The sequence below is a fragment of the Theropithecus gelada genome, chromosome 2, assembly GCF_003255815.1.
Source record: "Theropithecus gelada isolate Dixy chromosome 2, Tgel_1.0, whole genome shotgun sequence".
NCBI lineage: Eukaryota > Metazoa > Chordata > Mammalia > Primates > Cercopithecidae > Theropithecus > Theropithecus gelada.
Window position 1 is genome coordinate 142,123,897 of NC_037669.1, and position 27,047 is coordinate 142,150,943.

Genomic DNA, 27,047 nt, shown 5'->3' on the forward strand with positions numbered 1-27,047 from the left:
GCTGGACTAGATGCCATTCCATCTCTCTTTGTCCCTCTTTGTCTTCTCCCCCTTCCCTCCCCTCTCTCTCCCCCTTCCCCCTTCCTACACAGCAGATTGAAATAAAGAAGTAAGGGCTGGGTCAGAAGTAGGTGTTAGACGATTTTCATGGTGTCCTGCAAAAGAATAAAGCAAAGTCTTGGCCCCTATCAATTAAAAGGCATTTTGAGGAGCCACTTTCTGGCTTGAGTAGGAGGTGGGTAAGGGACTGAAAGTAAGTCTCACACTGATATATTTGTTTAGGTGACTTCCTCTTTCCTAGGTTACGGGCATCTTGAAGGCAGGAGCCACATTTTAAGATTGACTTTTAAAACAACATGTATTTTTATTTTCCAATTGTGAAAGAAATACATACTCATTGTAGAAAAAAACTGAAACACATTTTTTAAAATCTCATTTTACACCTAGCTTTTAGAATGGTGTCTGGAACATAACAGGCACTCAATAAAACTGTGTTGGAGAGGGAGGAAGAAGGGAAAGTGACATCAATCTCCTCATTAAAATGCACGTAATTCAGCAGTGGCCATGTGGGGGACAGTGAGTCAGGAGGTGCTAAAGATGCACTGTGTGGTACAGGAGCACAGGTTGCCTGCAGCTCTGGCTGCTGCCTCTAATCTCAGAGGTTTATCGGGGGTAGATGTGAATTTACCAGACAACAAGGACCTGGGATTACTTAGCTGGAAAAAAGAAGCCTTGGAAACAATTTAAAATTAGTATGGTAATAGTATTTCCATTATACAAAGTCATACATGCTTCTGAGAGACAAATGGAAAAATGTGAATGAATCCCCTAGAGTTCCAGTCCTGTTGATATTTTGGCACATTCTCTCCAAGCACGTTTTCTAGATGTTACGCTTTTGTCATTGTTCTTTTCTGTCACTGGGATCATGCTCAATCCATGAGGGGTCATGGCCCATCTGTGGTCATGAAACCTATGTGGTGGGTCTAACTAGCATGGAAAAAGACAAATTGGAAGAGCATATAAAATGCTAAAATGTACTGTCCCCAGGATAGGCAAGCATTGTCTCATGCAACCTTTGTTTCAGTGATAAAATATGTATGGATGTCCTGGGTCAAGATGCAAAAACAACCATTTACCCTGGTTGTGGTCAAAAGGTTTGAGAAACAGTGTACAATATTTCTTTCTGCTTGTTCCCCTGACTAATTTAATTTTAAAAATGCTTATGTACTATTGCATTTTAATGACAATATCATTGTTAGTAGTCTAATAAGTCATTAAGTTGATGTACTGTAACTTACCTAACACTTCCCCTCTTGCTGGGCACTTATTTCATTTCACAATTATAAATAATATGGAAATAAAAAATATTTTTACACAGTTTTTTTCCACTTATAAAACTAGATTCCAAAAAATGAAATGATTATATCAAAAGATATCATTTTCTGTGTAACAGAGATGAAATTTAATAGGCTACATAACTGGGAAATGCAGTTTGTAAATTTCTTTCCTTTCTGTAACTGAATTTAACTAGCTCCTACTTCCCTGTTTCTCCTCATTAGCAGAAAACTTAATCTCATCACTTCGAGATAAATTAGTCCCTCTGGTTTAAAATTCTGTTTGTTCTTGGTAATTACTCCATCAATTTAGGATTCTTGCTCCTCTCTGCAGCTTTCCCAGGTGAAGCCCTCAGATGGGTGCAAATCTGGTCCAAAGTTACCTACTGGCCTTGCTAACCTCCCCTGTGTGTACCTGGTTCTACCAGTTCTTGGGCATCACTCCATTCCTGTTTCATCATTTCTGCCAGTCATTGGCAATCCAGTCTACACAGTCTGCCTTCTCCTGGCCTTGCCCAAGACTTCTCTAGCCTGCTGACCTTAGCTGCACTGCTGTCCCCCTCCTGGGAGCACAGAAGCTCTCAGCTATTTCCCTTGACCCATCCAGGGAGTATAGGATGCTGTGAAGCTAGCCACGGTTCATCTGCTTCAGTATCTCCACAGCTATCACTACTCTGACATTCAGGTGCATGGATTTTCCACAATGCTTGCTCCCTTCCAGGCTTCTCCTGGGAAGCCAGGGAATGGTATCTTCTGCTGTAGGATCCTTGTAAATTTATCTGAAGGATTTTCATTTCCCCAGGTTGTGCCAGCCATGGAGGTGTATAGCTTGCCTCTCCCTTTAAGAAAGTGACTTGCCATTCCGATGCAAGAATGTCATTAGCTGACAGGCCCCAGCTATGTGTTTCTTCAGGTTCTTCCTCAGCTTTTGAGCTGAGGCCACACTCTTCCCAGGCAGGGCCCAGTCAACAATTGAGCAGAGCAGGGATCCTCAGGTATTGCTATTTCTGCCCAACAAAGAACTCCTCTAAGAGGCTTTCTTGGCTCCAGAGTTCCCAGGAGTGGGCAGAGACAGTCAGATCTGGATTGCAGTTGTAGACAGTCCCTGCTCAACCCTCCCCTTTCATCTATCGCAGGTACCCTGCCCTGACACTTATCTCACCCCATAAACTTCTTGCACTCCTAACTCCATCCCAAGGGCCCAAGTGACACAAAGGCCCTTTTCCCCAGAGCCATGGGCCCTATGCCCCTTCCCAGAAACTATCCGCTTTTAAACCTTGATTACTTCACTCGAATTCTCCCTTTGCGATTAGTCAAGGATATGTTTCCCTTTGGTGAGAAAGTGGATTTGACCTCATCTCCCCTTCATATGCCATAAATCCCTGCTTCCATCGCTGCCAGGCACTCACCTCACCGAGCATCTCTGCATGCTGGGCAAGTGCCGGGGACTTTCCCTCATATTCAGAGTCTTTGGAACCGCCATCTCCATTCTACAGATGTAGGATATTAGATTCAAAGTCCCTGAGGTCCTATGTAGATCGTTCCTGAAGAACAAGTGCAAAGTGAAGCACAGAGAACCCAGCTAGTGGGAAGGAGCTCTGATTTTGTCTTTATTTATTTATTTTGCTTGCATTCACCTAGCCATTAGCTGGCTAGTGGTATGTAATTTACATGACTATTAACTGTAATATTAAGAGAAAATGAATTTCTAAAGCTTCATAGAGTCATGAGAGCTCCTGATGGAACATTTCTTCAGGGCAGCCCAGAAAGTACTGCTTATAAAAGGTCTCGGGGAAATGCTAATCATCATAATAACTTTGATAAAATGTCTGAAAAGATGTGGTTTACATGGGACACAAAGGAGTTTAATCCATGTTTGAGTTAATGAATGAATTTTTATATATAGAATATAGGATATAGAAAATTTAATAACAAAGTAAAGAAGCTCAAAGGTTTTCACCTGGCCCAGTATCTGTGACTTCTATAACTACGAGATGAGGATGTTCGTGATGGACTGAGATATACTAGTATTAAGTAAACCCCAAGGAATTCTCGGAAACTGGTTCTTTCGTGCAGATGACCTATCAGTTGTAGAGGAAACTGAAGGGAAACAAAGCAGACAGTCTTGGGCTAGGAGCACAGAGCTGGTATTCATGGGTCGAAGCAGGTCTCTCTGAGGCCAGGCTGTGCACACAACAGCTGTTTATGGTCTAAGCAGCATTCAGCTGGTGACATGCATCCTAGAACAGTCCTTCTCAAAATTTAATGTGCATACAAATTAAAGGGGCATCTTGTTAATAAACAGATTCTGATTCTGTAGGTCTGGGTCAGGGGCCTGAGACTCTACATTTCAATAAGCTCTAAGGTGATGCCATGGACACTGCTAGTTCATTGGCCATAGCTTGAGTTCCAAAGGATACAGAATATGCTCAGACAGCTTCATGCTTAATGCCAGAGGCACAGACACTGTTTGAATAATTTATTCCCCCCCATCCCCAGCCCTCACTTTCAAAGATTCCTTTGGAGTTTCTTGTTAAGGAAAGTCACCAAGAAGCAAACATAAGCCCCTCATAGCCTACTGCTGCATTGTTTCTGTGAAACCATCATCTCTCCCAGCCTAAGACAAGTATTTCCTAAGTAGGAGATATAAGCCCACAAAACTATTTTATTTGATAGAAAGGCATGGTATTAAATGACCTTGAATCAATAAGGATATTACTTCCTTTCCAGTCCTCTTTCCGTCCTCCTAAGTATGTCAAAGAGAAAGTCTCTGTTAGGTGCTAGTATGTCTTTGAATGCTTGCTCCTCTCCTTGTGATTGGTTGCTAACAATAGAAAACCCAGCTAAAAATGCCCTAAATAAATGAAATAGCCTAGAGGGTGGAGGAGGTGCTCAGGCTGGTCATCTCATCTGGCTCTGGAGCCTCCGAAATATTGGCCTTACTCTTGGGCTAGAAGTAACTCTTCCAATTGGCTGTGGCAGCTCCAGGCCTTGCACTTATACTCAACATTGGCTAACAGATATTTTGAACTCCTAAATAAAGAAGGTTAGTTGTTTAAGAGACATCACCTGCTACTCAGTTCCTGTGGGTTGTAGTCTGGTGGATTCTCATCCTAGACTGGATTAGAATCACATGGAAGTTTTAACAAAGCAAACGTCTGGGTTCCACCCTCCAAAGACTATAGATGGTTTCCCGTGGGGTCTGTGTGTTAGCATTTTTTAAAAGCTTCACAGGCTATTCTAACATATAGCCAAAGTGAGAACCACTGTTGAGACCTCTGAGAAATTATTGTGAAATGCAAATGAACAGGAATTTAGTTTGGCCCCATTGCTGCGGCCATCTTGTAATTGAGCAGTTTAGCTTCAAAACACATTTTTCAAACTTTTTTCCCCCTTTTTCTCTTTTCTCCCTAGTCTCAAGATGTAGCCTTGAAGTAAACTGCAAAAACCTCTTTTTTTCTTCTTAGTCTTAAAATATAGCCTTGAAGTATACTTTGCTTCACATCTCTCCATCTCCCAACATACACTCTTACACCATGCACATTTATCTAACTACATGCTTGTTATGAAGATTCAAGGGTAATCTTGTGACAAACCAGGCACAGAGAGCTAGCTGTGAAATTCCAGAGATGCTCTCAAGGTGATTAGTCTACAACCCAGCCACCGCTGAGATGACACCAGCACATGCTCCAGGTGGACCATGACTCAAGACAGCCACCGGAACAGGGCACACAGGCCTCACACCCAGCACCACCCCCACATGCCACCCTCTCCAACTTCTTCTTTTAAGCCCCTCTCCCCAGTCTAAAGTTTGAAATGTTTATTTTAAGGAATGAGCCTGGCCATTTCCCCAACAGCTAGCTTTTGGAATAAAGTCACTTTCCTTTCACTGCATCTCGTCTTTGTTCATTTGGCTTTACAAGCAGTGATCAGCCGAGTTTGCTTTTGGTTACAATCTCAAAAATTATAACTTGTCTTATGTATCTACTATCAATCCAGTTAAGAAGAATTTAAAGATGTGCACTGCTGTTCAGAGACCAAAGGGGCAAAGGCATTATTTTAGTAAATACAATACATTTAGGAAATACTGTTTTCCAAGTAGTGTTTGCATAATAAATTTACAAGGACAATTAAAAAAGCAAGATGTTAAGGTTAGATTATGATATGTCTTATGCGTGCTTTGGAAAAAAATGTGTGCACTAAAGCTTAGGGTATTTAACAGCTATTTTTAAAAGTTAATGTACATTTTCTTATATTCTTGTTGATATAAAAATATTAACCTAGGGGTGTACAGCTTCAAACTTCAGATGCTCATCTGTTCCAGATTTAGCTAAGTGTTTGAAGATGAGTATAGTCACTGAGATCTAGAGTTATCATAGTTTCAACATATAATCACCATCAAATGCATGTGAAAGATCATATATTTGTACATGGGTGATTTTATGCTGCTTATGGCATTTATAAAATAAGGTACCTCACTCTTCACTATTCAATAGTACGATCAATGCAACAATACCACAGTACTAATGGGGTTGCTAATCTACTTCCATATTTCCTCCACGTGAAATTTTACTGGTAGCTTTGGATTTCCTTTTGTGTCATAGGAGTGTTGACATTTTTAATCCAACTACCTTGTAGCATAAATGAATGTTAACAAAGATACTTTGAGTTTCTCTGTAAGAGTTAAGGGTGAAATGCCAAGAAAGGCTCACAATATGGAAGTAATCCCGGCAAGGATAGAATGAAACTCCTGCAATTCTGAAAGGTGCCTGATTTGCTAAGAAGGTTCCTAAAATGGCTCTGGTGCTGGACGAAGAATTAACAATTTGTTGTAGATGAATAGAAGAGAATGTGTGACCATCATTTGCCCTATTTTCCCATCCTGCTCACATTTTTAATTCAACAAATGCTTATCAAGCAGCAATATGTGCCAAGCCCAGACACTGAGGTAATGAATGCAAGCATAGAGATCTCCACTGGAGGCCCAAGTCAGGTCAGAAGACAAGACTTTGCCTCTAACTAGACAGCTCTTAGGGGAATGAGGTTGACATCCAGTTCAAGGAGGACTAAATGTGCCATAAATAGACATGGTTACTCTAACACAGAAGGCCTACTGGGGATCATGACAAGCAAGTAAATCTTAGTTTGGAAGGATAAAGGTCCTTTAGAGGGTGTCAGAGTAATTTTTCTCCTGGAGTGAATTCATGTATCTGGACTACCTCTGCTCCAGCCCCCAAGACCTTGACTCACATTTTTTCTCCTCCCCTTGCCCTTCTGACCACCACCACTCCTCATGCCATCCCCTGGCACAACCCTTGCCTACCGTCACTAAACCACCATCTGCTCCTGACCGCTTGTCCTATCTGGACCTTATTGCAGGAGCCCATATCCTTGGTATGATCCTCAAAATTTATATCATTATTACAAGCCATTAACATTGACACTTTAATATTCCAGAATCATCTCTGAATTTTACTTTTATATTCCATACTGAAAAAAAAGCTTCCCCTAGAAATTTTGCTTAAAGTGTAAATAGAAAGATAATTCATAATTTAAGTCATTAGTATTTCTTAACACAACTGTAATAAGTTCTTGTAAGATCCTATGCCATGATGCCCAAACACTTGGATTTTGAGCTAACAAATAATATGACTATACAGTATCAACAATATTTATACTACAGAGGGAGAAGGGTATATTATATGACCTTATTTCAAATGGTAAAACAAGTGTCTGAGCCTGGCATCATTTCAAGTGTGAGAGCAAGCATTAGTGCTTGCTAACTAGTCAAGTTGTGTACATGTTTCAAACGAGTGCTACTTTTATTCTAGGCTTGCTTTTTGACAAGTGTCCATTTAAATGTATGTCTTAATTTGATTTTTTTTTCTTTGCTACTTACCAAAAACAATGCTCTTGAATGCCAGTACAGAAAGAGTGAGGCCTGACATGTTCTCCCTTTAATTTGTCAGTATTGATGATTTTATGGTTAGACCTGCGTGCAGAGAAAACAAAGGGAGAAAGTCATGCAAAACAAATTATTACCTGTCAAACTCTTTTTTTTTTTTAATTTAACATTAGAGATTATAGCCCCAACAAATGGATTTTTTTCCCTCCCTACTTAAAAGCACTCTCTTCTGATTGATATTTAATGCTTACAGTGACCACACGGGACATGTATTGTTTGCAGCCATGTAAGCTGCCTTCATTTAAAGGGTTCAATATAAAAGACCAGAAGGATGATTCATTTATTTAGTTGCCTTTGGTCAAAACTGAAACAGTTCCTGGGCACTTTAAAGGAATATTGATCATTCAGCCCACTATGCTATTTGCAGAAAGGCAGATGAAACCACTTTGTGCCTTTCATAAAAATCCTTTCAATTATAGTTGAAAGAGCTTTATTTACACCCGCCAATGCTGCCTTTTATGTCTCTGCTTTACTTTCTGCAGAGATAATCTTTGTTCCATCATGTCTTTTAAAAGTGTAGCTCACAGTGACTAATGATAAAACTCATGAGGAAATATGGGACTCCACGGGGGACAGTTTCAGTTCCTTCTTGAGATTGTCATTAGGGCTGTTCCCAAATACTCCACACACATGGTAGGATTGCACCTCTCTGCCCACAGGAGGTTAGGAGTGGTCATAGGACTTGCTCTGACAGAGAGGGGTACATGGAAGTGATGTGTGTCACTTCCAGACAGGTTTAAAAGCCAGTGTGTACATGGCCATATTCTCTTTTCCCACTGCTGTGACAACCTGCCATGGTCTAGAGAGCAGTTTCTTCAGCCCGAGTCCCAGAGAGAAGACATAAAGCAGTGGAGCAAAGCTCCTGCTGGCAGTTGATGGACAATGGCACAATTGTACACCTTTGCTGTTTCAAACCATCGAGATTTAGGGGCCAAGTCCCAAGGAGAAACTGTCTTGTAAGTGTCGATTAGAAGGAAAATTTCTTTAGAAGTCACAATAACCACATGAGAGCATTGTCTTTTATATAAATTGAATAAATAAGCTAAAATTCTGTATTTATATAATGATTGACCCAGTCCCTTCTCCCTCCCAGCATTATTTTTATTTTTAAATAGGAAAAATCATGTGACCTTTTGGGACACAAACTGCCGTTGCCACTTTCATTTTGAGATGTATTTCTTTAACGGCAATTTTATTACTAAAGAACATGTGCCCCCCGCAAAAGAAATGACCATCAGAGTGAACAGGCAACCTACAGAATGGAAGAAAATATTTGCAATCTACCCATCTGACAAAGGGCTAATATCCAGAATGTACAAAGAACTTAAACAAATTTACAAGAAAAAAACAAACCCATCAAAAAGTGGGCAAAGGATACGAACAGACACTTCTCAAAGGAAGACATTTATGCAGCCAACAGACACATAAAAAAAGGCTCATCATCACGGATCATCAGAGAAATGTGAATCAAAACCACAATGAGATACCATCTCACACCAGTTAGAATGGCAATCATTAAAAAGTCAGGAAACAACAGACGCTGGAGAGGATGTGGAGAAATAGGAACACTTTTGCACTGCTAGTGGGAGTGTAAACTAGTTCAACCATTGTGGAAGACAGTGTGGCGATTCCTCAAGGATCTAGAACTAGAAATACCATTTGACCCAGCAATCCCATTACTGGGTATATACCCAAAGGATTATAAATCATGCTACTATAAAGACACATGCATGTATGTGTTTATTGTGGCACTATTCACAATAGTAAATACTTGGAATCAACCCAAATGTCCATCAGTGACAGACTGGATTAAGAAAATGTGGCACATATACACCATGGAATACTATGCAACCATAAAAAAGGATGAGTTCATGTCCTTTGCAGGGACATGGATGCAGCTGGAAACCATCATTCTGAGCAAACTATTACAAGGACAGAAAGCCAAACACCACATGTTCTCACTCATAGGTGGGAATTGCACAATGAGAACACATGGACACAGGGTGGGGAACGTCACACCCTGGGGCCTGTCATGGGGTGGGGTGAGGGGGGAGGGATAGCATTAGGATAAATACCTAATGTAAATGATGAGTTAATGGATACAGCTAACCAGCATGGCACATGTATACCTATCTAACAAACCTGCACATCGTGCACATGTTCCCTAGAACTTAAAGTATAATTTTTTTAAAAAAAGAACATGTGCCCCTGAAAAAGCCACTTAATTTCTCTAGGCCTCAGTTCCCCTACACATGGAGGAGGAAGGAATTGGAGTAGACATACCAGACTTCCTTCCTGTGGTCTCCTACAATATGTTAGCTCATTCGGGCTTTTAAAACAACATACCATAAACCAGGTATCTTATAAACAACAGAAATTTATTTCTCATAGCTCTGGACACTGGGGAGTGTAAAGCCAAGGCACAGGCAGTTTCAGTGTCTGGTGAGAGCTGCTTCCTCACAGACAGCTATCTTCTCCTTGTAACCTCTCATGGCTGAAGGGGCGAGGATCACTACAGACTCTTTCATAAGGGCACTAATCCCATCCATGAGGGCCCCACCTTTGTGACCTAATCACCTCCCAAAGGGCCCGCCTCCTAATACCATCACCTTGGGAGTTAGGATTTCCACACAGGAATTTTGGAGGAACATAAACACTCAGTTAAGCAGTAGCATTCTGTGTTTAATATGTAGTTCACAGAAATTAATAGAAAATCAAATGAAACTTAAAACTCAAATCTTTTAGCTCTTCCTCCAGTTCCTGAAAAGTGTTATTAAAGCTTATAGCAATTTTGTTATGAGACTATATCTTCCTGTGAGAGAGAAGCCTAAAGTGAAAAAAAGGAGAATTTTCGAAGAAATGAAAGAGTTTAGGAAAATTTTGGTTTTGATTTGTTGTTGTTGTTGTTCATTGGGGTGTGTGTGTGTGTATGTGTGTGTGTGTGTGTGATGGAGTATCTCTCTGTTGCCCAGGCTGGAGTGCAGTGGCATGACCTAGGCTCACTGCAACCTCCGCCTCCAGGGTTCAAGCAATTCTCCTGCCTCAGCTTCCCAAGTCGCTGGGATTATAGGTACCCACCACCATGCTCGGCTAATTTTTTGTAGTTTTTCAGTAGAGACGGGGTTTTGCCATGTTGGCCAGGCTGGTCTTGAACCCCTGACCTCAGGTGATTCACCCACACTGGCCTCCCAAAGTACTGGGATTACAGGCATGAGCCACTGTGCTTAGCTTTGTTTTGTTTTTTTAAATGAACTTTTGATTGAAGTATACACCTACATATGAAAAAATGCACAAATCAAAAGTGAAGAGCTTGGTGAATTTTCTCAAAGTGAAATACATTCTTGTAACCAGCACCCCGAGCAAGAAACAACATAATCAGCACCCAGAAACCCTCCTCACACCACCCCTTGACACAAAGGCTGTCACCATGCTGACTTTCTCTAGGCTGACTTCTAATGGCAGAGATTAGTTTTGCTACTTTTTAACTTTATTGTTGAATATCAGATGTACTCTTGCATCTTCCTTCTTTAGTTAACAATGGATTTATCCATATTTTTGCATGAAATCACAGTTTGGTCCTTGTCATTGCTATACAATATTCTGCTGTGTGACTTTATTAAAATTTAGTCACTCTACCGTGATGAACACTGGGATGTTTTCAGGTCCGGGCTACTAATAATAGTAGACATTTTAAGTATTTGGTTAATATTTTGTCCCCTACATTTTCCAATTGAGGGTTCAGGGGTAGATATCTTTAGACCTAAGTAAGAGGACCTAGCTCTGTGGCAAAGATTGCATGTTGGAGTATCTCCCTAGGGTTGAAGGAGAGAAAGCAGTTCTAAAGTCCCAGGCAGGAAAAAGAGAGAAGAGAAAAGGAGAAAAGGAGGGAGGAAAAGAAGGAAAGGGAGAAGCAGCAGCAGCTCTGTGGAGCCAGAGGATTCAGTACTGGTAAATTCTGCTCCTTCTAGCTAGGAGATGCCATTGTCCTTTTAGTTTAATCCTTTGAACCAGCGAGCTATACTGTGTGGAATTCCCTACGAAGCATTTTTCTGGAGCATCATTGTTACGTCAATGTAGCGAGTCAGCAAAGATGGTAGATGCTTAGAAGGAAAAATTTTTTTTAGACTTGCTATTGAAAGTTGAAGTAATTGGGCCAGGTGCAGTGGTTCACACTTGTAGTCCTAGCACTTTGGGAGGCCAAGGTGGGCAGATCACTTGAGGCCAGGAGTTCGAGACCAACCTGGGCAACATGGTGAAACCCCTTTTCTACTAAAAATACAAAAATTAGCCAGGTGTAGTAGCATGTGCCTGTAATTCCACCTGCTCAAGAGGCTGAGGCATGAGAATTGCTTGAAACTGGGAGGTAGAGGTTGCAGTGAGCCAAGATCATGCCACTGCACTCCAGCCTGGGTGACGCAGTGAGACACCGTCAAAAAAATAAAAAATAAAGAAAGAAAAAGAAAGAAAGAAAGAAAGAAAGAAAGAAAGAAAGAAAGAAAGAAAGAAAGAAAGAAAGAAAGAAAGAAAGAAAATTGAAGTAATCTTGAGCACAAATACAGTATGTCAATTACTAAATGAAAATTGCATTAAAATTCATAATGGAGAGGGAGAGTGAGCAATTGCCAGTTCACCTGCTCCCATTTTTGACAGATCTTGAAACATCCCCCATCCCCAACTTTGACTGTGTAATCCTATTTAAAAAATAGCAACTGATCCTTAAGCATGACTTTGCCCTCTTCTTTTCTTTATAAAACCATGAAATTAGGAGAGAATAAATAAGAGGTCGTATGCCCATAAGCTTGTCAGTTCAAACAGTAATACTTGTTTTTATTACTGAATGTGGGGCTTTTTTTTTTCTTTGCCTTCTAGAATGCCAAAGCCTGCTGTCATATAACTCATACCATTTCACCCTGAATATCCAATATCCAGCCCCTCCCTTCAGTTGTGTTTCTCTTTATGCATGTTTTGGTGAGTTAACCCACTAGTTATTGGCCGGAAGAAAGCAGTTGAGTTGTTTAGATAATGTAACTTGTTGACACATACACACACAAAAAAGCCGAACTCTAAAATATTTAAAAAGGTTTATTCTGAGCCAAATCTGAGTGACCATAACCCAGGGCATAGTCCCAAGAGGTCTTGAGACCATGTTTCCAAGGTGGTTGGGTTACAGCTTGGTTTTATACATTTTAGGGAGACAGAAGTTACAGGTGAAAACATAAATCAACAAATCAATACATATAAGGTATACACTGGTTCAGCCTGGAAAAGTGGGGCATCTCAAAGGTGGCGAAGGAAGGTGGTGCTTACAGGTCATTGGTGGATTCAAAGATTTTCTGATTGGCAATTAGTTGAAAGAGTTCAGCTTTGCCTAAATGGTTGAAGTCAGCAGAAAGAAATGTTTAAGTTAAGATAAGGGGGAAAGGTGGTTGTGGAAGCCAATGTTCTTGCTATGTAGATGAAGCCTCTGAATAGCAGGCTTCAGAGACAGTAGATGGTAAAGTCTCTTTTCAAACCCTAAAAGTTATCAGACTCTCAGGCAAATCTCTCCTGGATCAGGAAAAGACCTAGAAAGGGAAGGAGGTTCTCTACAGAATGCAAATTTCTCTCTCAAGCAACAGCTTTGAGGACCAATTCAAAATATGTGAATGAAATATATTTTGGGGTAAAATACTTTGATTTCCTTCAGAGTCTGCTATCTACCATGTGATACTGTACCTGAGGGAGGTGTGAATTTGGTTTTGTATTGCCACAGAGAGTCTGTGTTGTCAGTCTTATGATCTCTGTTTTAATGTTAATGCCAGTTAATTGTGCCTAAACTCCCGGCAAAGGGAGGGAGTTATAACATATCTCCCTTCCCCTCATAGCCTGAACTAGCTTTTCAGGTTTCTTTGGGACTCCCTTGGCCAAGAAGGGGGTCCATTCAGTCTGTTGGGAGCCTTAGATTTTTTTTTTTTTTTTTGGTTATATCTGCCTATTAACATTGACCAAAAAAGAGCCAAACTCTGTAAAATATTTAAAGAAATTTATTCTGAGCCAAATATGAGTGACCATGACCCAGGGCACCATCCCAAGACATGTGCCCTGGGTCATGGTCACTCATATTTGGCTCAGAATAAATCTCTTTAAATATTTTACACAGTTTGGCTTTTTTTCAATCAACAAACTTAGTGAATACTTAATATACATTCTCTCTAATCCTCCGCACAATTTTGGGTGTTATCATCTCTGTTTTGCAAATGAGAAAACTGAGGCTCAGTGAGGTTAAGACCTGTGTTTATAAGACTCAAGATCATTATTTAGATATGTCCTTGTCTTTCATCTTTCCACCTGGAATATGTGTGTGCTGAGACTTACATTCTCAACACAAAGTTATAGAGATGTATTAAATGGTGCCTGGTACCCTTAGAGTACTCATTCTTATTGGGAGATTATTTTGCCCCCCAGGGGACATTTTGCAATGTCTGAAGACAACTGAAATGAGGAAGGTACTATTAGCATCTACTGGATAGAGGTCAGGAATGATGTCAAATATCTTCCAACACACTGGCAGCCCCACACAGCAAAGAATTACTCATCCCAGAATGTCAATAGTGCCAAGCTTGAGAAACCTGCCTTGCAGTGTGTTTGTGCATCATAATGGTGTTTATTAAGCCTATGAGAGTGTTGAATTGTATTTGAAGGTGGCAATGAGGAATAGTTGAAAATATATCAGGAATCAGAAGTTCTGTGTTCTAGTTCCAGATCCAGGACTAACAAAACCTCAATTTCCCTGTGAGTAAATTGGTGACAATAGTATCTGTATTATCTACTTATTAATTCATCAAATTTTTATGTATTACCTTCTATGCATGAGGCAGTACTCTAGAAATGGAGTGTGCAACAAGGAAGAAAACAGGCATCATCTCTGCCTTCAAGTAGCTTAGCGGAAAACAGATAAATAGAACTATGGGGTACTGTGGAGCACTCTGGTAACCTAGCAAAGAGACACCTAATTTAGTATTGTATAGTCAGAGGAGTAACCTGTTAGCTGACAATCAGGAAAAAGAAGTTAGGCAAGCAAAGGAGAAGGAGAAAAAGTAGAGGATAGGACAGTGTTCACAAAAGCACAGGTGAGAAAGAGCATAGAACAATCCAGGAACTGAAAAAATACACAGTATGACCAGACAGTAGAATGTGAAGGGAGGAAAGAGATGTGCCCAGGGAGGAAAGCAAAGGTCACCTCTTGGGGGGTTTTGTGGGTCAGCCTAAGGAGGATGGAGGCAAAGGGAAAAAAAAGGAAAGATTTTAAAAGCAGGGAGCTGGCATGATCAGATTTGAGTTTTAGAAAACCATTTAGGCTTCAAGGTGGAGAATGGATTCTAGAGCCTGTGAGACCAGTTGGAAGTTTGTTACTGCTATCTCAGCAAGAGGTCATGGTAGCCCACAACTCAGGTAGAGGCAATGGGATAGATAGAAGCGAATGCATACGAAAGAAGTTCAATCAATTCTTACTGCTGAGGTGTTGACAATGTTGACAAGATATCCCTGTCTTAGAGCAGCAGAGTTTCCAGAACAAGGGATGACTGCCACTGCTGTGTCTGAAAGCTGGACGTATCTCCAGTCCACGCATCAGGTTGGATTCTGTGCAGGTCTGTGTCTTTGCCTCATTAGAGTGAAGTTTTGTGCTGTCTGAATAGCAGGACCTAGGTCACATGTCCACACTCAAGCTGCAAGGGATGTTGGTAAAGTGAGTCTCTGGCATCTCCTTGAGAAGAATGCCCTAAACTTAGAAAGGATGCTTCAAGAAGAAAGGCAAATATGCCCCTACAGTAGACATGGAGAGTGATTTGCTAGAACCTATTTAGAAAGCAAACCTGAAAATACCTTACAAATTAAAAACATTCTTTCTCCTAAAAACCCCACTTCTTGGAATCTATGCCCTAGAAGTAAAATTATCCATACTTAAGAACATATGTGCATTGAGATATTATGATAGCATTGTTCTTTGGGCAAAAATTTAGTAAGAAAGTGGATGTCTTTCAATGAGAAAGAGTTGAGTAAATTGTGCTGCATCTGTGCCACTAAATATGTACTCAACCTAAAAAAAAACTGAGTTGGAGTTAAACCCAGTTGGGACTGGGACTCTGAAAATCTGAGAGGGACATGCTGAGCCACTTAAAAAAAAATCTCCTTATATGTAACATAGATCTTGATGTGTACCATCTCTCTGGGAATGAGGTGAGAGGGGTCTTCTTAGTAAGAAGACTTACTAAGTCTGGCTCATCCAGACTTAGTAAGCCATCACTGGCTCATGCCTCCTCCTCATTCAATACTCTTGTCCAGATTCAGATTGCTGCAAGTCTAGCTCATAACTGTTGTTTCACTTAGGAACACATGCTACCCAAATAGGCTGGCCCACCAATGATCTCAAAGTTACCAAGCTTCAGTTTACTCAGCTTCCCATGGAAGTCTGGCTCCTGGCCTTGAATCTATTCTCCATCACAATTGGGCCAAGTGGGCTCTGTGACTCAGCCCCATCCTGCAGGAAGCAAAGTAGCAGAGAAGCACCTGAAATAAATTCCTGTATCTGAGCTAAAAACGCCTTTTCCTAGAATTCCTGGGTAAAAGCTTAATTGTATAATAACAGCTTGGTGGTCTGTCTCAATCTGCTCAGGCTACAGCAACAAAATACCATAGAGTGGGTAGTTGATACAACAGATACTTATTTCTCACAGTTCTGGTGGCTGGAAGTCTAAGATCTAGGTGCAGACAGATTCAGTTCCTGGTGAGGGCCCTCTTCCCTGTTTGCACATGGTTGTCCTCACATGGTGGGGGTGGGGAGTGTGCTCTGGTTTCTTCTCCTTTTTATAAGGGCACTAATCCTATCATGGGGAATCTGCCTTTGTGGCCTCATCTAAACCTATCTACCAAAAGCTACGTCTTCAAATACTATCACACTGAAGGATAGGGCTTCAACATATGAATTTGGAGGACCCAAATATTTATGTCTCTGAGGCATTACACCATGGTCATTAAGAAGACAGGCTCTGGAGCCAGACTAAATCCTGGTTCTGCCAGTCACCAGCCATGTGACCTTGGGCCAATTACTTAGCCTTTGTGTGCTCCAGTCTCCTCATATATACAATGGGATAGGAACAGTACTATCTCATAAGGTTGTTATGAGGCTAGGTTAGTTAACACATAATACATCTATAGAGCATGTCTCAGACATACAAAGAGCTCAATAAATGTTATCATCATCATTCCCTTCTGGATCCAGGTATGACTCAAATTAATCTCTTCTCAGAATACTCAACCTGCAGGTACCCCAGCAGCTTTCTTTCTCTCCCAGCCTTTGGTAGAAACTCCCAGTTTAAAAACTAAACAAAGCTGTATTTATTATACAAACAATATTACAGTAATGGGGATTTATAAAGGACATGGCTGAAATTCCTGGGGGTGGGAGAGCGAGGGAGGGATTTTAGAAGTTCACTACAGCCACCCCAGTTCGGAGGGTGCTCTACCCCAGTAGCGTTCTGTACTTGCAATGTTGCTATTTTCCATTTTCTAAAGCTTTATTTAACCATTGTAATTTGTGGCTTTCTCCACGACTAAGTATAGAGCAAAACATAATAATGCAAACTGGCTCATGCTGAGCTGAAATGAGTAGTGTTCTCTCACCAAATCCTCTTGTGAGCTTTAATAACTTCTTTAATTTCTCTGTTATTTTCCAATATTGTATACCTATTCCAGAAGTACTCATTTTGTCTTTCCTAAACCAGCTTTCCTCTGCTGGGAAAATGACCAAATTATTCGACTCCTGTCCTCCTTCCACACCTCTAGTTTTTGGTTTTTCAGCTTCCATTCTGGGGTTTACAACCAATTTAGCAGTTGTTGATCATGGTGAAAGTGTATAACTGAGTCAGTACTGGAGAGGAAATGACTTGTCAGAACAGTTCATGAGAGGGAAATCATTTTCAGGACAAGGGGAGAGAGAATGGGCAAGACTGTACATATGCATTGTACTTGCTTGTGGGTAATGGAGTGGACTCCAATGTAGAGCGAACTTGGGTCATTTTCTTTGATCCCCTGACACACTATTCCTTTTTTAAAAAATTAAAGATTAGTCTCTAACAGAAGGTAGGGAAGTTTCTTGTCTAGATTGAGTTGTGGAGACTACATTTAGACTATAAGCTCTTAGAAATAGCAAAATATTAATGCGGAGTTTGTCATGGGAACTCAGAAAATATGAATTAAAATCTAGAGACAGAAAGAAAGAACCATGCTTAAAAAAGATAGTGGGTTGATCAGTGACTACTTACAGCTGCTCTCACAGATTACGTGTAGTAGCCGTGTCCTTTTCTGTATTTAGATTTTCCTACCAAAAGATGACTATGTGGACGTTTCAGAGTGCCAATATGAGTAGGGTGAGTAACTTGAGCTGAAGTTTAGGATGAAAGGAGCAGGAGAAACCTGGCTCCTTGCTGGGATGCACAGGGCTTTGGAGTACCTTCCAGGAGAGTCTGAGATGCCCCTCTACCCACACTCCTGCCAGACCCAGTTGCTTACATTTCCTTGAGCACTCTGTGTGCTTCAGCTCCTCTGTGCCTGAAGCATCTCTCCTTTGCACTTACTGCTCCCACCCAAACCCAATTCAAATAATGCCAAGTCTTCTCCAGCTAGAATTAATCCCTCCTCCCCTGCATTCTCATAGCCTGTCTTATCCTGCTCAGTTCTAATGATGCTCCTAAAAGCAGACCCTGAGTAAAGGATTTGGGTATGAGAATTTATTCAGGAGAAGATCCCAGGAAACACTGTGAGGGAGTAGGAAGTGAGACTAAGAATGGAGAAAAAGCCAGAAAAAGAGTGCTTTAATGTGCAGATTACTGCTCTGAGCAAAGAGGGCTCAGCACCGTTGGGAATGCTCTGAGAGTCTGAGTGGAACATGCTCAGTGTCCTACTGAAGAGCAAGGAATTTGCCACCTTCATCGGTGGTGAGTTGTTCTGGAGACTAAATCTCTGGCACTTACAATCTGCCTATAAGGCACTGAGCTGCTCTAAAGCTAAAGAATGCCTTCAGGTCAAAAAATGCTAGAAGCGATAGCCTCTAGGGGACTTCCCACCTGTGAAGGGAAGGGGGTGGTTAAGGGGATTGGAATTTGACAAGGACATCCTGCTGTAACGATTGCCTTTGAAGGCAGAGAACAAACTTTACTCATCTTTATATATCCAAAGTATTCAACCTGCAGCCTTATCCCAAGTAGGTGCTTAATAACTTAAATAAGTGAGGTTGGTTCACACTTAACACATCTGATGAACCAATGGTACATTCAACACGTATATTTTGAAATGCCTATTATGTGCCACAGAGTTCTCAAACAAGCCTTGTCTCTGTTCTTCAGGAGCTGACAGTCTCACAGCAAAGTCAAGCAATCAGCAAATAATTACAATGTGGGGGGACAGGTATATTAACCCATCTTGTCAATGTATGTTTCACCCCTTGATACTACCACTATAGCACAAAACCTATCATTTAATTTTCAGCAGATTAGATTTTTATTTTCAAAGAAAGGAGAGTTTATTTCTCCTATAGAGGATAGGAACAGGTATAATATTGATGACATTGTTTTTGGTACGATTTCTAGGTTAATGAACATGGATTTGAAATAGCCTACTGTTGACTGGAAGCCTTACTGATAACATAAACAGTTGATTAACATGTATTTTGTATATGGTATATATTATATACTGTATTCTTACAAATAAGCTAGAGAAAATAAAATTTTATCAATAAAATTTTATTAAGATAGAGAAAACACATTTAATATATATTTATAGTACATTATTGTACTGTATTTATTAATACCATAAGTTTATGTTATCTGTTTATAAGATGAATTATCTGTCTGAAGCAGTGGGCAAACAGAGCTGCAGACCTCAATCTTATACCAAGTGATTCAACTTTTTTGTAATGTCATGACCTCTCTGTGCTTCTTGGGGACACTTCCAGTATCACTAGTGGCACTTCATACGAGTCCCATGGTATTATTCAAGATTTACAGTATGCACTCAACAAAATGAAAAATATGTGACAACCACAAAAGATCACTTTTTTACTGTGATACACAATTTACTGGAAAGGTGAACTGCTCACGTAGAGATGATTAGCATCACATGATGTTTTAAGTGGACACACGCAACACTTGTGCTCACCATGACAGCAATAGGAAATGGCAATGAAATTATTACAGTAGTATAGTATGTGCTACAATTAATTTTATGTAGTTATAATTTAATACTGCATCTTTTTGTTTGCTTACATTTCTCCTGACTAAAAATGACATCATGTACAGTCTATGTAAGTTTTGATAAATTTTAATATTTTATAATATATTTATGTATATTTTATAGTAATACATGACAAAATATACTAGTATCTATATATATTTTATGCATTCATACCATGCCTAACTTTTTCTTTATTTTAAAAATATTTCTAGGCTACAGAATTCATCTGCAAGTTTCTTCAAATTGTTGCAAACCTCCAAAAAATTGTCCAATATATTTAGTGAAAAAAATTTATGTATAAGTGGACCCCTGCAATTCAAACACATATTGTTCAAGGATCAGCTGCACCTTACCTACTGAGAAGCAAAAATAAGAATTACATCCAACACTTCCTCAGAAACTAGGCAAGCAAGAATAAAATAAATTGTTGAGTGTTGAGAGAAAAAACTGCCAAACCAGAATTCTTTACCCTGCAAAATTATCTTTTAAAAGTGAAAGAGAAATAAAGGCTTTCTCAGAGAAACAAAAACTAAGGGAATCTGTTATCAGTAGACATGTCTTACAAGAAATGTTAAAAATAAGTTCTTCAGAGAGAAGGAAAATAATGTAAGTCAGAAACTGGGATCTACCTGAAGAAAAGAAGAACTTCAGAGAAGAAATAAGTGAAAGTAAAATAAACATTTTATTTTTCTTACTCTTTTTTTTTCTTCTTCTTCCTTTTTTTTTTAATTTGAGACAGAGTCTCACTCTGTCTCCAGGCTGGAGTTCAGTGGTGTGATCTCGGCTCACTGCAACCTCCACCTCCTGGGTTCAAGCGAGTCTCCTGCCTCAGCCTCCTGAGTAGCCGGGATTACAGGCACCCGCCACCACACCTGGCTAATTTTTTTATTTTTTTATTATTTTTTTATTTTTTTGTATTTTTAGTAGAGACAGGGTTTCACAATGTTGGCCAGGATGGTCTCCACCTTTTGACCTGGTGATCCGCCTGCCTCGGCTTCCCAAATGCTGGGATTACAGGCGTAAGCCAACTTGCCCAGCCTATTTTTCTTATTCACAATTGATCTAATAGTTAGTTCAAAATAATAACAGCAACAATGTGTTCAATTATATGCCAATATATAAGTAAAATGACAGCAGTGGGCCGGGCGCAGTGGCTCACGCCTGTAATCTCAGCACTTTGGGAGGCCGAGGCGGGCAGATCATGAGGTCAGGAGATTGAGACCATCCTGGCTAACGTGGTGAAACCCCATCTCTACTAAAAATACAAAAAATTAGTCAGGCGTGGTGGCGGGCATGTGTAGTCCCAGCTACTCGGGAGCCTGAGGCAGGAGAATGGCGTAAACCCGGGAAGCGGAGCTTGCAGTGAACCGAGATTGCTGCCACTGCACTGTGCAGCCCCGGCGACAGAGCAAGACTCCGTCTCAAAAAAAAAAAAAAAAAGACAGCAGTGATACAAGAGGCAGGACGGAAGAATTACAAGTATTTTGTTATTATAAAATAGTAAAATTCAAAAATTAGCCAGGCATGATGATGCATGCCTGTAGTCCCAGGTACTTAGGAAGCTGAGGCAGAAGGATTGATTGAGTCTGGGAGGTTAGTGGAGGTTGTAGTGAGCCATGATTGCACCACTGAACTCCAGCCTGGGTGACAGAACGAGACCCTTTCTCAAAAACAAAAATAGTTATTCACACTATCCATGAATTGGTATAATGTTATTTGATAAAAGTATAATGTATATGCTAAGAAGGGGAAAAATAGAATTATATACAATGCTCAATTAAAGCCATAAGAGGTAGAAAAGAGAGGAAGATAAAAATAGAAACAAAGAACAAGAGAAATTAATAAAAAATTGTAATAAATATGGTAGATATAATCACTTTAAATGTCAATGGTCTACCTACACTAACTGAAAGACAAAGATCCTTAGAGTGGATAGAAAAAAGGACCCAACTATATGTTACCTGTAAGAAACTCACTTAAAATATAAAGATACATGTAGATTAGAAGTAAATAGAGAAAGATAAACCATGCTAACACTAATCAAAAGAAGGAGGAGTTGCTGTATTAACTTCAGAAGGAGCAGACTTCAGAGCAAGGAAAGGTATTAGGGATAAAAAGGGGCACTGCATAATGATAAAAGGATCAATACTTCACAAAGACATAATGATCTTTAATGTGTATGTGTCTAACAACCAAATGTCAAATACCTGAGGCAAAAACTGATAGAAATGCAAGAGAAATAGATGAGTCTGCTATTGTAGTTGGAAACCTTAACACCCATCTATCAGAAGTGGACAAATCAAGCAGGTAGAAAATTAGTAAGGATATAGTTGAACTCAACATCACCATGAATCAATGGGATATAATGGACATCTACAGACTACAGTCATGCGTCACTTAACAACGGGATTATGTTCTGAGAAATATATCGTTAGGCAATTTCATCACTGTGCAAACATCATAGAGTATACTTATGCAAACATAGATGGTACAGCCTACTATACCCCTACATTATATGGAGTAGCCTATTGCTCCTGGGCTGCAAATCCATAGAGCATGTTACTGTACAGAACACTGTAGGCAACTGTCAGACAATGATAAGCATTTGTGTGTCTAAACATACCTAAACATAGAAAAGCAATGTGTTGTGCTATGATATTACAACATCACTAAGTGATAGGGATTTTTCAGCTCCATTATAATCTGATGGGACCACTGTCATATATGTGGTCCCTTGTTGACCGAAACGTCATTATGAGGGGAATGACGGTACTTCTATGGGACATAAAACACACCATAACAAATTTAAAAGATGAGAAATCATACAACTTCTACTCTCAGATCACAAAGGGAATTTAAACTAAAATCAATAACAGAAAGATGACTGAAATCCAAAATACTTGGGGAGTAAACAACGCACTTCCAAATAATACATGGGTCAAAGAAGAAATCTTAAGAGAAATTTTAAAACATTTTGAACTAAATGAAAATTAAAATAAAACATCAAAATGTGTAAGATGCAGCAAAAGCAGTGCTTAAAGGAAAATTTATTGAATTGGACATATATATTAGAAAATAATAAATATATAATAAAGGACGGTTATATTAAATATACAAAGAACTCTTAAAACTCAACAATAGAAAAAAACAACCTTATTAAAAAGTGGACAAAAACCTGAACAGACCCGTAATCAGAGAAGATAGACATATATGTAAATAGTCTGTTCCATATATATGGAAAGGGAACATACATAAAGATGTTCATCATATTTCATAAGAGAGTTACAAATTAAAACAAGTATTAGAATGGCCAAAATACAAAACAAAACACTGACGACACCAAATGCTGGTGAGGATGTGGAACAACAGGAACTCTCATTTATTGCTGGTAGGAATGCATAATGGTACAGCCATATTGGAAGACAGTTTGGCAGTTTCTTATAAAACTAAACATATTCTTACCCAAAGATCCAACAATCACACTCCTCAGTATTTACTCAACGGAATTGGCAACTCCACACAAAAACCAGCACATGGATGTTTATAGCAGCTTTGTTCATAATTGCCAAAAGTTGGAAATAACCAAAATGTTTTTTAGTAGGTGAATGGATATCAACTGTGGTATATCCTCATGAAGAAATATTATTCAGATCTAAATAAATTATCGAGTTATCAAGCCATGAAAAACGTTGAGGCAACTTAAATGCATGGTACTAAGTGAAAGAAACCAATCTGAAAGGCTACATACTGTATAATTCCAACTATATGACATTCCAGAAAAGGCAAAACTATGGGGACAGTTAAAAGATCAGTGGTTGCCAGGGTTGAGGAGGGAGGACAACGCAGAGCATGGCAGATTTTTATGGCAATGAAACAATTCTGAATGATACTACAGCAGTAGACACTGATAAATATCATCATACATTTAACAAAACCCATAGAAACATAACACCAAGAGTGAACCCTAATGTAAACTATGAGCTTTTGGTGCTAATGATACATCAGTGCAGGTTCATTGATTGTAATGAATCTATCTCTATGGTAGGGGATGTTGATAGTGGAGGAGGTTGTGGGACAGGGGGATATGGCAACATTCTGTACTTTCTGCTCAATTTTTCTATGAACCTAAAACTGTTTTAAAAATTAAATTGTATCAATTAAAAAAATAATGTCTTTGATTGAATTGTTAGAAACACAAACCTATATTTTGCCAAATTAAAAATAATTCTTTTTTTGTACCATAGTATAACTAATTAACTTTCGGGTGACATAATTTGACATGAGAATTCATGGTGCCTTTTTACATTTATATTTAAACTAAATATAATTCAATAAAGTACTTATTATGGATTCTACTGCCACTCACTTTGACAAGTACTATTGAGAAATATTAATCTTAAAATACATAGTTCAGAGATGCTAGATCATCTTTATTCATGAAATTATGTTCCCAGAAACAGTCTAGATTTCATTTACACAATTTGTGCTGCCCTGCATTTCATTTCCACATTTGTATTCTCTGCCTCCCCTCCTAAGCATCCTAAGCGCTCACATAATGGTATATGATTTGCAATATACATAGAGAATGTTCCTAAATTGCTTTGGATTTTAAGCTTAAAGTATATATTGGTAGGTAATTGTTAAACTTTTTACTATATTATTCCAAATAGCAGTAATAATTGTTCTCCTAGTCTTATCTATCAACAAAAGAAATTTTATCCACAGAGAGATTAGGGAACTGCATGATCACCTTCTGCCAGACTCTGTATGAAGACAGTAGTGAATTTAGGGGCCAGTCCTCACCTAACATCTCTTTAGATTCAGAGGACATTTCACTGACACTGCTGCCTTCTCCTGCAGCTTACCCTGAACACACACATATTTCTCAAGTGGGATCAAGACTTTTTGTTTTGTTTTTGTCTTTCTTCTCCCTACTTTGTCTTTATTGAGCATGTATTATGGGTGTAATAAAAACATTTTTTAAAGCGGTAGGATGTTTGCTTGTTTGAAAAGCTTCTAGATGAGAGCTCTAACACAGGAATTCTTAACTGCTTTTTCTCTACTCTCCCCTTAAGTAGCCTGGGGAAGCCTGTGACAGCTTCCCAGTAGCACATCCCCTCTAGAAGGAGAAATGCCTGCTGATGTGAATAGAATGTCAGCCTGGGTCACACCATGAACTGAGCTGGGGCGGTAAATGGATAGACAAATGCACAAACAAAGGAAAGGAAAGTGGTAAATGTTCATTATGAACCTCATGAAGCGAATGAGAAGCTTCAGGTGCATTGCCTGCTGCCTTAGTCCAACACATGCCCTTTCAGGTGACCAAGCCCATCTTTTTCATCATGCGAGCATTTCAATCAGGACGTTTTAAACATTAAACTTCCCCACTTTCCATAAGGCTGGTTTAATTTGCAGACCCTGACAGATGACATTTCTCACAGTGTGTCCCTCCCTGTTGGGGGTGGCACAGGACTCCAGGCCTAGCATCATCAAAGCCCTGCCAGAGGCTTATGGCTTAAGCGCATCAGAATGACCTGGCCCTGCCATTTGGCGGGGCCCCAGGGCATTTGGGGGCAACACAGGAATTCACAATGAGAAAGTTACTTGTGGCCTCTGTTGGAGATCCTTTCAATTAAAGCTTTTAACATTTTTCACAAGCAACCCCCAGGGATTCATTCTCATCACCAGCTTTAATGGATGGCAGGCTAACACAGCAAATGACTCACCCAGCTCACTGCAAACACTATCAAAACCCATACACTCTTCCTTCTCCAAAAAGCCCTGTAGGCTCCTGACAGGCCAGATCAAGAAGCTCTAAGAAAAGTTAGTTTTACTTAAATAAATGCTGCTTTCAGCAAACATTGCTCATCGCTTGAAGTTTTTGTCTTTGAATCATTAAAAAATGAAGTGAACAATGTCCTGTAGTCTCGTAATAGATGGCACGTTCTCTTCATAGACTGGGCAGCAATCTGGTATCAGGAAGCAAAACAGGCGTGATTAAAATTCCAGTCCTGCTACTGACTGTGTGACTTTAGGAAAGTTGCTTAATTTCTCTACACTCCTATTCCTTCATCTCTGCAATGGGGCTAATAATACTTACCTCATAGTTTTCATTCTGATTCAAAGGTGGGACCTTGTTTGTACCCAAGGTATTGTTTCTTTTATTCATGGGTCTACATATGAAGAACAGTATGTATGCATGATGTATGTATCTATCCATCTATACCCACACGTATGTATACATGCACATAACACCTAACATCTAAGACCTGAATAATTACATACAAATATTTCAGATTTTCGGTTTCTCTTGGAAATAAATCAGAAGATCTGGCAACATGAGGTTGAGTTTGATTGGCAGCTGTCCCTCAAGTCATGGCAGGTACACATGGTCCCACCACTTCATTTAGTTTGTGAACAGCCTGTCGCCTTTGGTCATTTGACTTTGCCACTTTCTGTCTGCATCAGCCCCTATACCACAGGTCTTAATGGCAAGAACTCTTCAGAAAAGCAGAAGCAAACTTCAGTCAAATAGATTGGGGGTGGGTAGGCTGGGAGTTACTTTCAATGAGGGGCCTCCTTTGTCTTTCACCTTGTTGAAGAGTTAAACTTGGAAGAGAGGAATTCAGAAAAGATGGGTCAATTTTTTTAATCTATAATTTTTGGGGGCACAGCCCTGGTCAAGAAGGCCCTCTGCCTTTCTCCACAGCTGCCAGGCTGAGCAGATGATTTTGCAGGAAGTGGGAATAAAGCTATGGGTCCCAAACATATTTCGGCAGTAACAGTGCTTCTCCTTGTGGGCACTATCCATCCTTAGGGAGTGTATTAACTTGTCAGAGTTTTTTTTGGTTGTCACAGTGGTTGGGAGGACACCACTTGCATTTGGTAGGTAGGACTAAGGTGGTAGAGTCCCTGCAATGTGCAGAAAAAATCCTCACAATAAAGGATTTGCTGCATGCCCCACAAATTTTGGACATCCTGCCAGATATTTGTATATTTATAATTATCATATTAATAATTATCTGAAAAACATACTTACAATTGTCTTAACTAAAATCCAACCCCATTATGCATACAGTGTTTTCAAACAGTCTTAAAAAGCACTGAATTTTCTAGGAGTTCAGGCATGGTATAAAGTGAGGAAAGAGTGTACTTTCTTTGTTCAGAAATTTACTAAGAGCTGGTTCCCAGTTCAGAAACTAGCTGAAGCCATCACTGTTTAAGGTATTCTGGCTGACCATCCGGCCAGTGGAGTCAGTCTGCCTGTGCAGATGCCTCATTCAGCATGTTTTTACCTGTGGTTGCAAATGTCTGACTATTTCATTAGCGATAATACAGAGTGTGCTGCGGTGGAGAACTGTGCACCATCTACAGGACACCCCTCCAGGTTATCTGGTTCTAATTCCATGGAGACTATGCTACAACTTTGTAAAATATAGATAACTGACAGCAATGCAAAATAATTTTTGTCTGCAGACATG

At 39.7% G+C, this 27,047-nt stretch overlaps 1 long non-coding RNA gene across 1 annotated transcript in view; it reads right to left on the reverse strand.

Annotated features, from left to right (window-relative positions):
- The window catches only part of LOC112618809, a 56,661-nt gene that overhangs the window by 20,447 nt on the left and 9,167 nt on the right, over positions 1-27,047 (reverse strand). The window contains exon 2 of the long non-coding RNA XR_003118128.1: positions 7,234-7,326. This is a non-coding gene — a long non-coding RNA (uncharacterized LOC112618809). The remainder of the gene's footprint in view (positions 1-7,233; positions 7,327-27,047) is intronic.